This window comes from Phacochoerus africanus, chromosome 11 (genome assembly GCF_016906955.1).
Source record: "Phacochoerus africanus isolate WHEZ1 chromosome 11, ROS_Pafr_v1, whole genome shotgun sequence".
Taxonomy (NCBI): Eukaryota; Metazoa; Chordata; class Mammalia; order Artiodactyla; family Suidae; genus Phacochoerus; species Phacochoerus africanus.
This window is the reverse complement of record NC_062554.1, coordinates 131,167,805-131,185,401: the sequence shown is the minus strand read 5'-3', so window position 1 is coordinate 131,185,401 and position 17,597 is coordinate 131,167,805. Positions and strand designations below refer to the sequence as shown.

Below are 17,597 nucleotides of genomic sequence, written 5' to 3'. Positions count from 1 at the left end.
ACAATTCATTAATTAAATTTATTCTATGAAATTTACTTTTCCAGTTTTCATTCTAGCAAAATCACTAATTATGTGCTCATAATCAACATTTTCACATAATTTACTTCTACTCTAAGTTATCTCAAATAATCTTTCTTGAATAACACAAGTTCTTACATATGTTTGGTTTTTTGTTTGTTTTAATAATTTCAATTTGGAGAAACATTGCTGAGATAACAAACAGCACCCGAGGTAAAATCTCTAAGTATTAATTAGATTCACAAAAAACCATGAACTTCATGTATCATATTCAGACATGATAAATTTGTTAATATAAATATAAATAAACTTGTAGTAGTATAATAACAAAGTATTGTACTTGCTAAATATTGCAAAGCACTTTAACTTCATTATATGGTAATATTTTACCATCCCTTAAATCAATATTTATATCCAAGCTTATAGTACAAATTCAATATCTTCCTATGATAAACTATAATGGAAAGGAATATTTTTTAAAAAGTGTGTGTGTATGTGTGTGTGTGTGTGTATGAATCACTTTGCTGTACAGCAGAAATTAACACATTGTAAATCAACTACACCTCAATTTAAAAAAAAGAATCAAAAAATTAAAAAATACATACACATAATTTTGCACTCTTCAGAACTAAACAAACAAACAAACAAAAGAATCAGTGTCACAGTGCTGTCCAAAGTAAAAGATGAAATTCTAAGACATGGTATGTTTCTTCATCGGAGTGTGAAATCTGAGGAGGGCAGAACACTAGTTCCATAACTGCGCAAACTCAGTAAGACAGAAGTGGCAGAATGTCCAGAAAGATGAGGCAGTTTGTACACACACACCTGCAGTATCCCCACAAATCCCAGGCTGCTCCAAGGGCAGGGGCTGTCTCAACAGTCATGGAGCCTTGCAGAGCACCTGGTTACAAATCAATGTGCAAGAAATACTGAGAATGAAAGAAAGGAGCATATGGCCCCTGAAAAAAGGAGTTCCAGCTTCTGAGGCCTTAAAAATAAGTCCTTCTCACCCAGGTTTTTCCTCCACTTCTTTCTCCTTCTCCCATCTGCCCTCTTAATTCATTCTGTCCCCCCAAAGTCATTCTCTTAGAGGTTAACCTTATCCACACTATTAGATTTGACTGCTGATTCTGCGACCTACACCACAGCTCACGGCAATGCCAGATCCTTAACCCACTGAGCAAGGCCAGGGATCAAACACACAACCTTATGGTTCCTTGTCGCATTCGTTTCCACTGCGCCACGACAGGAACTCCCATCTTTTGTTCATTTAATTAATGTTTACCAAGAAAGTGTTGTATATACTTGTATACATATTGAACTATTTAACTGACATTAGGGAATTTTTTCCTATGGAATCTGTGTGATTTCTTTTTGTGATTTTATTTCTGTTCATGAAGCTTCTGACAAGGAAGTAGGTCATAGCAATATTTAACTTTGTTAAAGATTTGTTATAACATAACAAAGTAACATTTCTGAGGTGACTCTGCAGACCTGTGAAAAGATGGGAAGTTTCAATCATACCCCTAAGAAAGAGAAAAGAAATAGCTAATGTGAAATGAAACCAAATTCTTGTTCATCTGTTTTGGAACAGAGAGCTCTATATGCACAAACACTCACATAAACACTTATAGCCATGCTCTAATTCGCCCTCTTAAATGCCTGATATTTGACTCTGTCTTGGTTTAGCTCTGCTTGCTTTAATTTCGATCAATAGCTGAAAGTCAAGAAATAACCCAGGTAACTGTCAAGCACCCACAGAGTTCATGGTACCACATGAGGTCCTCGGAACACGGTGTACAGAGGAGGTAGTCTTTTCTTAAAGAGCTTATAATCTAGGAAGAAAGGAAATAAGAACATGTAATTACAGTAACTACAAAATGACTGCATCTGCAAGTTAGAGAATGTTGAATAAATTCCAGTCTTACTAAACCTGGTTTTGCACAAAAAGTGTACACAAAAAAGGAAGAAAGAAGCCAACTGAGAGTATGATACATTCTGTTTAGTGTTTGGGGGTTTTTGTTTTGTTTTGTTTTTTGTTTGTTTGTTTTTTTCAGGGCTGATGGTGTGGCATATGGAAGTTCCCAAGCTAGGGGTCAAATTGGAGCTGCTATGCCACAGCCACAGCAATGCCAAGTCATTGAAATGCTGGATCCTAAACCCACTGAGCAGGGCCAGAGATCGAACCCACATCCTCCTGGATACTAGTTGGGTTTGTTTCCATTGAGCCACAAGGGGAACTCCCTAGTTTTTTTTTAGTTAAGGCAAAACACTTTCAGTGAAATGCATAGATCTGTAGTGTACAATTCCATGAATTTTAACAAATGTACACACTGTGTAACAAAATAACAATTATGATATAGAATATTTCTATCACCCACATATTTCATTAGCATTTGTAGAATCTATTTAGTGATATGCCCTCTTTTGTTCCTGCTTTTAAAAATTTGTTTTATTTTTTGTCAATTTCATTACTTCTTTCAAAAAGCGAAACTTCAACTGTTACTTATTTTCTATTGCTTATACTTTTTTCTATTTTATTGATTTCTACTCATAATTTTTTCTTGCACTTTTTTGGCTTTAATTTGTCCCTGATTTTCCAGCTTCTTACAGTAGAAATTGAGATCACTGATTTGAGAATTTTGACATTTTCTAGCAAAAACATTAAAAAATAAGCATTTTCCATAACTTTAATGTGTTATTCTTTATTATCGTTCAGTTTAAAATGTTTTTATTCCCCCATGATTGTCTTTTTTTTATGTATGGATTATAGAAAAATTTATTAATTTCCACATATCTGAAGTTTATTTAGACATCTTATTTGTAATTAATTTCTAATTTAATTCCATCATATTCTGAGAATATATTCTGTAAGGTTTCAACCTTTTGAAATACATTGATAATTATTTTTTTTGTGATCCAGAATATGGGAATACTTGGCAACCATTCTATATTCACTTTAAAATAATTCATATCCTGCAGTTATTGGGTGAAATAATCTATAAATTTTATTTACTTTTTATTTATTAATTCATTTATTTATTTTTTTTTTCCTTTTCTGGGGCTGCTCCCATGGCATATGGAGGTTCCCAGGCTAGGAGTCCAATCAGAGCTGGAGCTGCTGGCCTACACCACAGCCACAGCAACTCGGGATCCAAGCCACGTCTGCAACCTACACCACAGCTCACAGCAATGCCGGATCCTTTAACCCACTGAGCAAGGCCAGGGTCCGAACCCGCAAGCTCATGGTTCCTAGTCGGATTCGTTAACCACTGCGCCACGAAGGGAACTCCTTTATAAATTTTAATCAAATCAAGTTGGTTGACCTGTCTTCATCATCTTATTGATTTTTGTCTGTTTGTTTTATCCATTTAAGTATTGAGACAAGGATGTTAAACATTATGGATTCACTTATTTCTCCCTTCTGCTCTGCCAGTTTTGCTTCTCACATTTTGAAGTTCTGTTATTAGGTTTATAGATGCTTAGGACTTTTCTGTCTTACTAATTAATTGATATTTTATCATTATAAAATGTTTCAGCTGGATCATATGGTAAAAGAGGAACATTTTACCATTAAAAACTCTAATAGATGAAAATTCTAATTCAAACAGATACATGCACCCCAATGCTCATAGCAGCACTATTTTCAGTAGCTAAGACATGGAAGAAACCTGAGTGTCCACTGGCAGAAGAATGGATAAAGATGACATGGAAAAAAAAAAAAAAAAAAAAAAGAGTTCCCATCGTGGCGCAGTGATTAACGAATCCGACTAAGAACCATGAGGTTGCGGGTTCGATCCCTGGCCTTGCTCAGTGGGTTAAGGATCCGGCGTTGCCGTGAGCTGTGGTGTAGGTCACAGACGCGGCTCGGATCCTGCGTTGCTGTGGCTCTGGCGTAGGCCGATGGCTACCGCTCCGATTCAACCCCTAGCCTGGCAACCTCCATATGCCGCGGGAGCGGCCCAAGAAATGGCAAAAAGACAAAAAAAAAAAAAAAATGACATGGTATATAGCCACACACACAGTGGAATATTAGCCATAAAAAAGAATGGAACAATGCTATCTGTACCAACACGGATGGACCTAGAGTTTATCATATGACGTGAAGTAAGTCAGGCAGAGAAAGACAAATATCATATGATATCGCTTATTTGTAGCATCTTAAAAAACAATACAAATGAAATTATTTACAGAACAGAAAGAGAGTCACAGGCATAGAAAACAAACTTATGGTTACCAAAGCACAAAGTAGGTAGAGGAGGGATAAATTAAGATCTTGGTATTAGCAGATACACACTACTATATGTAAAATAGATAAACAGTAAGGTCCTACTGTATAGATAGGGAGCTATATTAAATATCTTGTAATAACCTATAATGGAAAAGAATCTGAATATATATATATATATATACCTGAATTACTTTGCTGTGCACTAGAAGCTAACACAATATTGTAAATCAACTATACTTCAGTTAAAGAAAATGTTCTTTTTATCTCTGGTGACATTTCTTATCTTTGTCTACTTTGATATCAATATAATAACAACTATTTTCTTATATTTAATGTTTCCATGGTGTATCTTTTCTCATCCTTTTACTTTGAATTTTTCTGTGTGTTTATATTTAAAGTACATCCTCTTGTACACAATAGGGTCTTTTTTTAATCCATTGTGGCAATATTTTCCTTTTAATTGAAGTGTTTAATCCATTTACAGTGAATATAATTATTAATATGATAGTTGGGATTGAATTTATCATCTTGCTTTTAGTTTTCTATATGCCCCATCTGTTATTCCACATCTTCATCCTTTTTCTTTTGGATTACTCAAATATTTTTATTACATTTCAATTCTATTGTTTCTGTTTGCTTTTAGCTACAGATCTTTGAATTATTTTCAGTGGTCGTTCTAGGAATTACACTGTGTACCTTTAACTCACTACAACGTAATTAGGTTAATAATATACAACGTAAGAGAACATACAGTATGATTCCATTCCTATCCCTCCAGATTTTGTGCCATTTTTGTGATATATTTTATTGTCGAATATGTTATAAATCCCACTTTGCAATGTTACTATTTTTTGCTTTAAATAATATGCTTTTTAAAAGAAAGTAGCAGTTTAATGTATATAATTGGAATCCCAGAAGGAAAACAGTGAATGAAGCAGAAGATACGTTTGAAGAAATAATGGCTAAAAATTCCCTAAATTTCGTGAAAAACATATATTTAGAAACATAAGTCCCAAAGACATGGGAAAATGATTTTTTTAAGAACAAATAGAGGAGTTACTGTCGTGGTGCAATGGAAACGAATCTGACTGGGAACCATGAGGTTGTGGGTTCGATCCCTCGCCTCCCTCAGTGGGTTAAGGATCCAATGTTGCTGTGAGCTGTGGTGTAGGTCGCAGACATGGCTCAGATCCCATGTTGCTGTGGCTCTGGTGTAGGCCGGCAGCAACAGCTCTGATTAGACCCCTAGCCTAGGAACCTCCATATGCTGTGGGTGTGGCCCTAGAAAAGACAAAAAAACAAAAAAAAAAAAGAGAGAGAGAGAGAACAAATAGAAATAAAGTGAAGAGCAGAATGATAAAAATGGACAGTTCACATCTGAGATGGCAGAAGAAAGACTCAAGGAACTCTAAAAAGATCAAAAGAAATGATCCAATATGAAGAACAAAGAAAAAAATATTGACCCATTTCAAAAACCTATAGAGCCAATGTAATTGGAGTCCCAGAATAAAAGAAGAGAGAGGATGGGTTAGGAAAACTATTTTATGAATAACAGCTGAAATTTTCTCATATTTGGTGGAAAATATTAATTTGCAGATCCAGTCAGCTCAACAAACCCCAAGCAGCATAAATACAATGAAAACCACAGCTAGTTAGCATATTAGAGTCAAACTGTTGAAAACCAAAAATAAAGAAAAATCTTAAAAACATGTTTTGTCTGATTTTCTTATTGTAAGTAGGAGAGGAAATTCAATTATTCCAGTAATGACCGGAAGTAGAAGTCTTATACATTCCTTTTACTTTTGGATCTCACACGACCAGCTGATTCACTTGTACTCATTCTACCTTTATTTCTGTTAGGCTCTGACTACATGCTCCCTCACGTCCTTCTAGGATTACGTCCCATGACTACTTCTCTCTTAAACCTATCTGTATGAATCAGGTCAGACTCATAACAAAATACCACAGACTTAAGACCTTTATTTCTCAGCGTTCAGTAGGCCAGGAAGTCCAAGGTCAAGGTGCTAGTAGATTCAGCTTCTGGTGAGGACCCTCTTGCTGCTCGTCAATGGCTATCTTCTTGCTCTTATGCTGGAGAGAAAAAGAACTCTATTATATCTTTCTCTTCTTATAAAGACACCAATCTCAGGAGTTCCCGTCGTGGCACAGTGGTTAACGAATCCGACTAGGAACCATGAGGTTGAGGGTTCGGTCCCTGGCCTTGCTCAGTGGGTTAATGATCCGGCGTTGCCGTGAGCTGTGGTGTAGGTCGCAGACATGGCTCGGATCCTGCGTTGCTGTGGCTCTGGCGTAGGCTGGCAGCTACAGCTCCGATTAGACCCGTAGCCTGGGAACTTCCCATATGCCGCGGGAGCGGCCCAAGAAATGGCAAAAAGACAAATAAATAAATAAATAAATAAATAAAGACACCAATCTCACCATGCAGGTCCCATTTCCATGATTTTATCTGTATCCAGTTATTTCTCAAAGACCTCGCCTCCAAATACCATCACATGAGGTATTTTGGAGGGAGAATCATTCAGTCCCCAATACTCTCATTGGTCCCCTTAAAACAATGAAAGTAATCTGAATTGCTCTGCTTCTTTTCCTGGAATTTTGGTTAAGTCTGCAGCATTTAAAAGATAAACTCCTTGGACTTCCTTAAGGCAAAATAAAATTTTGTCTGTATGTTTGTTTGTTTGTTTGAGAAACAAGATGCTTTCAAGGGCTTGAATTAGGAAGAGCAATGGGAGGGATGCTGCCATGGAACCCAGCTGTCAAACATTCCAAAATGGCTCTTTGGCTGAATCTTTCTTTTCCTTCTTTTATCCCTTTCTGGGTCACTGTCTTGGAAACTGGAACAAGAGTATGGCTTAACATATTGTTAAAATAATCACCTAAAGCATTCTGCTTCCTCCCCCCCACCCACATTTCAAAGCCTCAGATGACAGGCCGCGTTAACATCTTTTTAACCCATAGGCATCACTGATGTGGTTCTTCCCAAACTGCCCTTCCTTTATCAGAAGAAAAAGCTCTTTTTTCAGTGAGACTGAATATAACACAAAAATACTTACGTAAATGGACTCATCTTTTTATTCCTAGGACTGTGTTAATTGTGGCAGTCTCACCTGACACTGGAACAAAACTGAAACCATCAAAATCTGAAAACAAATTGCACACATTCACTGAATTAGCAGACTACATTTAGCCACACTTCACATAAATTTACTAGCACCACATGCTAACCAACTAAGCTAACTGGCCACCTGGTTCACATAAATGTAAAGGATTTTATTTTTTTTTATCTAAGGAATTTTTATTTTTTCCATTATAGGTGGTTTACAGTGTTCTGTCAGTTTTCTACTGCACAGCAAAGGGACCTAGTCACACATACACACATACCTTCATCTTCTCACATGGTCCTCCGTCACGCTCCGTCATAGTGACTAGATATAGTTCCCAGGGCTAGACAGCAGGATCTCATTGTTTATCAGATTTAAAGGATTTTAAAGCACTTCACTAGTTCAAGTTGGAAGTGAATGTGTAGCTGTTTTCATAAAACTTCTGAGTAAATTTGGTCCACAAAAATAGTCTCCAAAACAACCTAAAGAGAAGTGAAATTCATGTGGTTAGGTTTCTGCTGCTCGAGAGGGAAAGCAGCTTTGAGCTTGAGTATTTCATGGACTCTCTCCGGGAGAACTGGAAGTTTTGTTTTGTTTTGTTTTCAAAGACATCACCACTTTAATATAGTGGTGAGTGGCAAGCCGTGAGGAAAGAATAATGGATGGAAAAGTTGAGGGAGGGAAAGGGCCATGAAGTCCCCGGGTCCAGCCGCAGTGCAGTGGCGCTCCCCCAGACCAGAGTCAGCACATTTCAATAGAACCAGACACTAGTCTGAGTTTGGTGACTTCTGTTTTCATTTGCAATTCTAATCACATTTTTATTTGTTCTGCACTTTCTTCTTGGCACTCCTAAATATTGACACAAGGGACAAATTGGTCAAATCTGTGGCTAAAAATTGGGATGTACATGACAGGATTTTGTTTATCTTTTATAGCTTGGAGTGTAAGACTCCATCCAAAATTGAGCAAGTGAGATCTTTAAGAGGCAATGGATGGAGATGGAATTTTCCAGCCCATGACAAGGGCAAGAGGATAAGAAATATGTACTCTTGTACTTTCGATTTAGGTTTACTTTTCTCAGCCCATTTTACCCATGTGAAACACAAGGAGGAAATTACTTTACCTTGGATTGGTGTAAATTTCAAATTCCTTTGGCTGTAAGAGAGAGATCTTGAAAATTGGTCCAGATTGTTAAGAATCTGTCAGTTTGGTTTTGCTTCTCCACATTGAGACAAACTTGACAAGCTTGTTGGAGGGCCTCTGTCTGCTTTGGTTTACCTCCACTTATTGCTTTGAAATCTACCCAATTTGAAAAGCTCCCTGAGGGATTAGAGATCAATTAGGTTCTGGGGATCCACTGCTTTGTTTTCTTATAGATTATAAGATAATTATTAAATTAGGATGATCAAATTAAGTGAGGATGATAACATAGCAAGTTATAGCTGAGTACCTACATGACTCAACTTATGCGGTTTTGCACGACGACAGAAAATATTTTGCTTAAGTTATTTTTAGATTCATGGCTCTGGGTAAAGCTGACCTGACTCTGGAGGGCTTCCTCTGCTTAGACAGCTCTTTCTTCTCCCCAGAAGCCCCTCATCTGAAAGAATTACTTTAATTCCGCAATAAAATGTCTTTATTGTTGTTATAAGATTACACCAAGCAGGGTACGCATGGCAAAAATTTAAAGAACAAAAAATAAAAATGATTTTAAAATCTACCATGTTCACAAAACTCCCATTAATTTGTGGTCTATCCTTTTTTAAAACTCTTTGTATACACATAGAAATGAATATCTCTAAATATATAGATAGACAGATAAATAGATGTAGATAGACAGATATATGTAGATGGATAGATAGATAAGTGTAGATATATGCCTGTATGTAGATGTAGAGACAGACAGATGCATATAGATGTAGATGGATAGGCAGATGTAGAGATAAATAGATAATGTATATACCTGTAGCTGTAGAGATAGATGGATATAGATGGATAAATGTAGATACGTACATGTACACAGATGTAGAGAGAGAGAGATTAGATCAGAGCTATGAATCCCCTCTCCTATCACCATGTCCATGTATAGAGTGCACTTCCCCATTTCTTGTCTTTGTCACTCTCTTAGGCCAACAAGGGACAATGTGCCAGTGTCAAGCATAGGCCTGAAGATGCTTCTCACGCCTCCACTTGACCTCTTGACCCTTCAGTGAGAAGAGCTGCTCCAGCCTTTCTGCTGACCCCAGGAGGAGGGTAAGAGCCACGAGGAGTGATGCCTTCCCTGCTGGCCCAGCCAAGCCACAGATATAGAAGAGAAAGAAATGTTTATGGCCCACTGTCACTCAGAGTTGGTCATTCTTTGTCCATACAGCAATAGGCAGGAAATGGAAAAAAACTTTTTAAAAATAGGTAGGCAATGAAAAAAACTTTTTTTGTTGTTGTTGTCTTTTTAAGGCCACACCCACAGCATATGGAGATTCTCAGGCTAGGAGTTGAATCAGAGCTGTAGCCACCAGCTGTGCCACAGCCACAGCCACACCAGATCCGAGCTGTGTCTGAGACCTATACCACAGCTCACGGCAACACCGGATCCTTAACCCACTGAGCAAGGCCAGGGATCGAACCTGCAACCTCATGGTTCCTAGTCAGATTCGTTAACCACTGTGCCACGACGGGAACTCCTTGGGGTATTTTTTTCTGTTCGCTTGTTTACTGTCTCTCTCCCACTCTTCTTACTATACCCTCCCCTCCAAACCCCATGCAACCAATGTGATCAATTGAGATTGTATCTTTTTATGCCCTTCTCCATTTTTTTATTATACACAAATATACAAACATTTACACAAAGGAGGATCATCACAGTTTGTTTTACAAAAATGAGATAATATTACAACTATGTCATGAAGAAGTGCAGGAATATATATGTAACAGGATCAGGAACTACTTCCCTGAGAAAGTGATATTAAAGCTGAAACATAGAGGGTGGTATTATGGGCTGAACTGTGTCCCATCCCCAAAATTCATATGTTGAAGTCCTAACCCTCAGTACCTCAGAACATGACCATATTTGGAGATAAGGTCTTTATTCAAGAGGTCATTTAGTTAAAATGAGGTCATTGGTTGTGGGCCTTTATCCAGGATGGCTGGTATTGTTATATAAAGAGGAAATTCGGACATAAAACACACATAGTAAAGACCCTATGAAGACACAGGGGGAGGACAGCCACCCACGAGCCAAGGAGAGAGGCCTCAGAAGAGAGCAAGCCTATCAAAAAAACTTGGTCTCGGACCTCCAGCCTTCAGAAATGTGAGAAAATAAATTTCAGTTGTTTAAGCCATCCAGTCTCTGGTACCTTGTTACGGCAGCCCCAGCAAACTAAAACAGATGGATAAGAGTAATCCATTACAGGGACATTGGAAACAATGGCACGCATACGTTCTCGGTGGAAATGTGACTTATAATAGCCTTTTTGAAGAATAATCTGTCAATAGCTATTAAAAATTTCTATAGACAAATTCCCAAGAGTGGAATTTCTGGCACCAGATCATTAAAAAAATGCTTTTCTTATGGCTTCCCTAGAGTCCTATTGTTCCTGCAATTATGCTACAAAATTGCTGCTCTCAAAATATTTCATTTTCAAAACTCAAGCAGATATTAAATATGAACATCAGTTACAAAACTCCACTTCAACAAAATAAAAGGTAGTAAAATTCGGCAAGAATGCAGATGATATTCCTTTTCTATTGCTGCATAAGGATCACCACAAATTTAGTGGTTTAAGAAAACACACATTATTATTTCAGAGTTCTGTGGGGCAGGAGTCTAGGAATGGCTCAGCTTTGTCCTCTGCAAGGCTGCAATCAAGGTGTTAGCTGGGCTATGTTCTCATCTGGAAGCTCAACCGAAGGAAAATCATTCAAACAGTTGGCAGAATTTAGTGCTTTGTGGTCATAAGACCGAGAGCCCAGTAAGAGGCTGGAGGCCACCTGTAGTTTCTTGCCATGTAGGTTTCCCCAGTGTGGTCATTTACTTCACCAGGCCGGTAAAGAGAACCTGTAAAGTGAGCCTGCTGGCGAGATGGAGCCTTACTTAACACAACTTAGTCATGGGAGCAACACCCCATGACTTTTGTCATTCTTCATTGGTTACCAGCAAGTCTTCAGTCCTGTCTACACTCAAGAGGAGGGGACTGCACAAAGGTGTGAACACCAGGAGACAGAGGTCATGGAGCAACTTTATAGTCTGCCTACCACACAGATTTAAAAGCTCCCTGGTCTGCGAGTTCAGACAGACACTCCTGGAGTTCCTGGGGTGGCACAGTGGAAACAAATCCGATTAGGAACCATGTGGTTCCAGGTTCAATCCATGGCCCTGCTCAGTGGGTTAAGGATCTGGTGTTGCCATGAGCTGTGGTGTAGGTTGCAGACGTGGCTCGGATTTGGCGTTGCTGTGGCTGTGGTGTAGGCTGGCAGCAACAGCTCTGATTCGATCCCTAGCCTGGGAACCTCCATATGCCTTGGGTGTGGCCCTAAAAAGAAAGAAAAAAAAAGATATACACGCCTATTTCGTACTCCAGCAATCAAACTTATCAGTGTTCCTGACTTCCCAACACAAGTCAGTGATGACACCTTGTGTTTCCTGCTTCCTTCCTGGGCTTCCTATAGTTGGGTATTGCTTTCACTTGCTTTGTTACAATTAAATTCAAATCAGCAAACATTTGTTGAATATCTTCTAAGCAGCTGCCTTTCCAGAGGTTATGGGAGGTCTGACTACTTCCATTTTTTCAGCCTATGACTGTATTAAAAAAAATTTAAGAGGAATGCCTAAGAAAGGCTGCAGTATCACTGCATACTTTCAAAAGGAGCTGAAAAATACAGTATCTGAAATAAAAAAATTCACTGGGTGGACCTAATAGTACAACAAAGATGAGAATAGAAAGAGTCAGTCAAATTCAAGTTAAATGAATATAAATTACCCCATCAGAAAACAGAAGAAAAAACATCATAAAAAAATTAACAGACCTTTAGGAATCTGAGGGATAATTCCAAAAGTTCTGGTGACTGGAATTTCAAAAAGAGAGAAGCGTGAGAATGGGCTAGTGAAAAAAATGTGAGGGAATGATGACAAACAAACTTCCCAAACTTGGTAAAAGACATACATTTACAGATTCAAGAAGCTTATCAAACCCCAATCAGGATAATACAAAGAAAATCATGTCTAGATATATTATAGCTCAATTGGTTGAGACAGACAGTTTCTGATGTGTTTCCAAATGACTGCAACCTCCAGAGATTTAGTCCCTTGTGTAATCCCTCCCCTTGAGTGTGACCTGAATCTTGTGACTTATGTTTGAGGAATGAAATACAGATATAACTTCTATGATTAGGTAACAAAACTTCTGACTTTTCATAGTGCGATGTCTCTCTCTGCTCTGTCTCTCTCTCAACCCTTGCGCCTTGCTTGCTTTCATGAGACAACCTGCTGTGCTGTGAGATGCTCTGTGGAGAGGACCGTGTGGCAAGGAACCGAGGGAAGCCTCTGGCTAACAGGTCATGAGAAACCCAGACGTCTTGCCAACAGCCCACAAGGAACTGAATGTTGGCATCAATCATAGGACAGAATTCCGTGCAGACTCCTCACAGTCAAACCTGAGAAGACTGGAAGGTGTGAGAAAGTCAGAAAGCTGTGCCCCAATTCTGGATTCCTGACCCATAAAAACTGTGAGATAATAAATGCATTTTGTTTTAGCTGGTAAGTTTTGAAATAATGTATTAAACAGCAAAAGATAACCAATACACTACTGAAACCAAAAATAAAGGGGAAATTGTGAAAGCAGCCAGAAAAACAAAAACAAAAAAACCCGAATACATCACATACTAGAGGAAAGAGTATGTAATGACTTCGAACTTTTCCAGAAAGGATGAGGGTCATAAAATAGTGAGCAATATTTTTCAAGCGCTTAAAGAATGACACTATCAACGTGACATGCTGGATGTAGCCAAAATCTCCTACGAGAATTAAAGAAAACTGAAAATGTTTTCAAATAAAGTTAAATTAGGATATTTCGTCACCACCGGACATACATTATTAACAAATGGTAAAGGGAGAGCATCAAACTGCAGAGAAACGACATCAAAGGGAAGCTTAGATCCTCAGGAATGGATTAGAGCCATCAGGAATGGTAAATATCTGATAAATATATATTTCACTTTATTTTTTTGTCTTTTGTCCTTTTAGGCCGCACCCGTGGCATATGGAGGTTCCCAGGCTAAGGGTCTAATTGGAGTTGTAGCTGCTGGCCTATGCCAGAGCCACAGCAACTCAGGATCCAAACTGCATCTGCGATCTACACCACAGCCCACAGCAACACCGGATCCTTAACCCACTGAGCAAGGCCAGGAATGGAACCCACAACCTCATGGTTCCTAGTCGGATTCGTTTCTGCTGTGCCACAACAGAAACTCCTATTTGGCTATTTTTAAATATAATCTATTTAAAATAAAAAGCAAGGAGTTCCCACCATGGTGCAGCGGAAACAAATTTGACTAAGAACCACGAGGTTGCAGGTTCGATCCCTGGCTTTGCTCAGTGGGTTAAGGATCTGGTGAGCTGTGGTGTAGGTTACAGATGCAGCTCGGATCCTGCCTGGCTGTGGCTGTGGTGGAGGCCAGCAGCTGTAGCTCCAATTGGACCCTTAGCCTAGGAACCTCCATATGCCACGGGTTTGGCCCTAAAAAAAAAAAAGCATAAACAAAAAAAAGGGCAAAAATTATAACATCATCTTCCAGAGTTTATAATGTGTACTACACAAATGGAGATTTATACATTTTTTGTGACATGGCATATTAAATCCAAACAGACTGTGAAAAGCTAATGATATGTATTATAATATTTGGAGTGAACAGCTAGTAATTAATGCAAAAAAAAAGTATACTTAAAAAGCCAGGAGAGTCCAGAGTTCCCATCATGGCACAGTGGTTAACGAATCCGACTAGGAACCATGAGGTTGCGGGTTCAATTCCTGCCCTTGCTCAGTGGGTTGACGATCCGGCGTTGCTGTGAGCTGTGGTGTAGGTCGCAGACATGGCTTGGATCCTGCGTTGCCGTGGCTCTGGCATAGGCTGGCGGCTACAGCTCCGATTAGACCTCTAGCCTGGGAACCTCCATATGCCGCAGGAGCGGCCCAAGAAATGGCAAAAAGACCAAAAAAAAAAAAAAAAAAAGCCAGGAGATTCCATCATGGCTCAGCACTAACGAACCTGGCTAATATCCATGGGTTCAATCCCTGGCCTTGCTCAGCAGGTTAAGGATCCGGAGTTGCTGTGAGCTGTGGGATAGGTCACAGACATGGCTTGAATTCTGCATTGCTGTGCCTGTGGTATAGGCTGGCAGCTACAGTTTTGATTCAACCCCTAGCCTGGGAACCTCCATGAGTGTGGCCCTAAAAAGACAAAAAAAAAAAAAAAGAAAGAAATAAAAAGAAAGAAAGAAAGAAAAGAAAGAAAAAAGCTGGGAGATAAATAAAAATAAAACTAAAAAAAAAATTCACATAATCCAGGGAGTTTCCACTGTGGCACAGCAGGTTAAGGACCTGGAGTGCAGGTCTGATCCCCAGCCAGGCACAGTGGGTTAGGGATCCAGCATTGCTGCAGCTGTTGCATAGGTCTCAGCTGCAGCTTGGATTAGATCCCTGGCCTGGGAACTTCTGTATTCCATGCATGCAGCCCCCCCAATTTTTTTTTTTTTTTGTCTTTTTGTCTTTTTTGTTGTTGTTGTTGCTATTTCTTGGGCCGCTCCCACGGCATATGGAGGTTCCCAGGCTAGGGGTTGAATCGGAGCTGTGGCCACTGGCCTACGCCAGAGCCACAGCAACGCGGGATCCGAGCCGCGTCTGCAACCTACACCACAGCTCACAGCAACGCCGGATCGTTAACCCACTGAGCAAGGGGAGGGACCGAACCCGCAACCTCATGGTTCCTAGTCGGATTCGTTAACCACTGCGCCACGACGGGAACTGCCCCCCACATTTTTTTTTCAAATAGTCCAAAGAGGGTTGAAAGTGAAGAAATAGCAAAACAAACAAACAAAACAGAGGAGACAAACAGAAAAATAAATAATAAAACACCAGACTTAAATCAAACACTATCCATCACTGCATTTAATGTTAATGGGCTAAACACTCCAAAAAGGGAGAAGGTGTAAGAATTATCAAAATAGATTAAAAAAATCAAGGCCCAACTCAGAAATGTATTTACAACAATGCTTATTAATTTTTACCCAGCATTTCTAGGTGTTTTTGGCAGAAAGCTTTTTGGGCCTACTATGTCCTATTTTATATAAGGTTACTAGGAAGTTGATACAGACCAACTTGCCCCCTAACTTCTATCCCTGGGTGGTGGAGAGCCTTAAATAGAAGAGGGTGTGTAGAGAAAAATGATGTCCTGAGCATCTAGACCAGCTGATGACTCTCAAGGAGGGACATATTATACAATACGTTCCTTGTGCTCTTTAGGCTGTAAATTACCTTTTTTCCTCCTGTTTCTCACTTGACAAATATTTTTTGACTACCTTTCTGCCAGCCACTGTGCTATGAATTTGAAATACGGAAAGGAACAAAACAGACGTAGTCTCTGCCCTTAAGAAGCACTGCGGTTGGGTAACCAAACACTTTAAAATTACTCAAGTAATTATTTAATAATACATTATGACAAGTGCTAAGCATTAGTTATAATGAAAGCCTGAGCTGCATGTGATTTCAACTGAGTTCCAAGCCTTGTCCAATTGGAGCATTCTATTATCTTGAAGAATCAGGAGCTCCTGTCATGGCTCAGTGGGTTATGAATCCAACTAGTATCCATGAGGATGCAGATTTGATCCCTGGTCTCAATCAGTGGGCTAAGTATTTAGCATTGCCATGAGCTGTGGTGTAGGTCACAGATCTGGCTCAGATCCTGAGTCGCTGTGGCTGTGGTGTAGGCCTGCAGTTGCAGTTCCCATTAAACCCCTGGTCTGGGAACTTCCATTTGTAGCCGTAAAAAAAAAATCAAAAGGGAGTTCCCGTCGTGGCGCAGTGGTTAACAAATCTGACTAGGAACCATGAGGTTGCAGGTTTGATCCCTGGCCTTGCTCAGTGGGTTAAGGATCTGGCGTTGCCGTGAGCTGTGGTGTAGGTCGCAGATGCGGCTCGGATTCCATGTTGCTGTGGCTCTGGCGTAGGCTGGTGGCTATAGCTCCAATTCAACCCCTAGCCTGGGAACCTCCATATGCCTCGGGAGTGACCGTAGAAAAGACCAAAAAAAAAAAAAAAAGCAGTAAACTTAAAAATAAAAATTAAAAAAAAATCAAAAGAAAGCTCAGTGTGTTTAACAAATCTCCTTCCCCATGTTATCACTAGTTTCCTGCATTGGGGCTTTATTTATGACTAGAAATTTCCATGCCTTAGAAATCAGTGATTACATACGACCTTGTACAAAGACTTACGCGAGAGCGCATGCTCCTCAGCTGGAATCCAGGAGCTACGGGCCCATTGATACGAGTGTTGACAATCCTCTGGACACTTGGACTGTGCCAGAAACCTACGGTCCTTCTCATAGAAGACGTAAGGTGGCATGTCTGCATCAGTCAGAGTCCAGCTTGAAAGAGAGAAACCACACAAATTATCCAACAGAGAGAATTTAACGTAAAGAGTTAGCTGTTTGCAGGGAAGTGAAAAGGCAAACATGGAAGCTAAGGTATCACAGAGATGGTAACTAAGGGAAGTAAGGGCTGCTCTTCGGGATGAGGAGAAAATGGAAAACACTGAAATCCAGAGGCTTGGAGGAAGAGCTCCACAGAGCTGGGACTTAGTCCTCTGATGAAGGACGCTGTCAGTTGGTGTTAGTACCTCTGACTTGGCAGTAAGGCTAGTACTGGTAATATGGAAAAACTGCAAACAGAAACCAAATGGTGCTACAGCAAATCAACTGTTGATCATGACTTGATGATCAACGAGGTCAAACGGGAAGGAGCAAGTTCCCTTTTCCTCCGGACTTCTAGCTTCCCTCTACCATCCCCTATTTTCAAAGCAAAAACTGGTTTACGGGGTCCAGCAACGCAAAGCAGAGAAGAGAATGGGGAGTCTGGAGAAGAAATTAGTTAATAATTGTCACAATGTGAAAGAGTCAACCAGATTCATCTCCTAGAGTAATGGAAACAAAAGCAAAAATAAACAAATAAGATCCAATTA

The 17,597-nt window shown here is 39.6% G+C and overlaps 1 long non-coding RNA gene across 1 annotated transcript in view; it reads right to left on the bottom strand.

The window, feature by feature from the left end:
* Window positions 1-625: 625 nt before the first annotated feature.
* The window catches only part of LOC125111851 (uncharacterized), a 30,771-nt gene continuing 13,799 nt past the window's right edge, over window positions 626-17,597 (bottom strand). Inside the window, exons 4-9 of the long non-coding RNA XR_007130960.1 lie at window positions 16,853-17,004; window positions 8,495-8,691; window positions 7,652-7,853; window positions 7,324-7,410; window positions 6,227-6,340; window positions 626-1,853 (exon numbers count right to left, since the gene is read on the bottom strand). This is a non-coding gene — a long non-coding RNA (uncharacterized LOC125111851). The remainder of the gene's footprint in view (window positions 1,854-6,226; window positions 6,341-7,323; window positions 7,411-7,651; window positions 7,854-8,494; window positions 8,692-16,852; window positions 17,005-17,597) is intronic.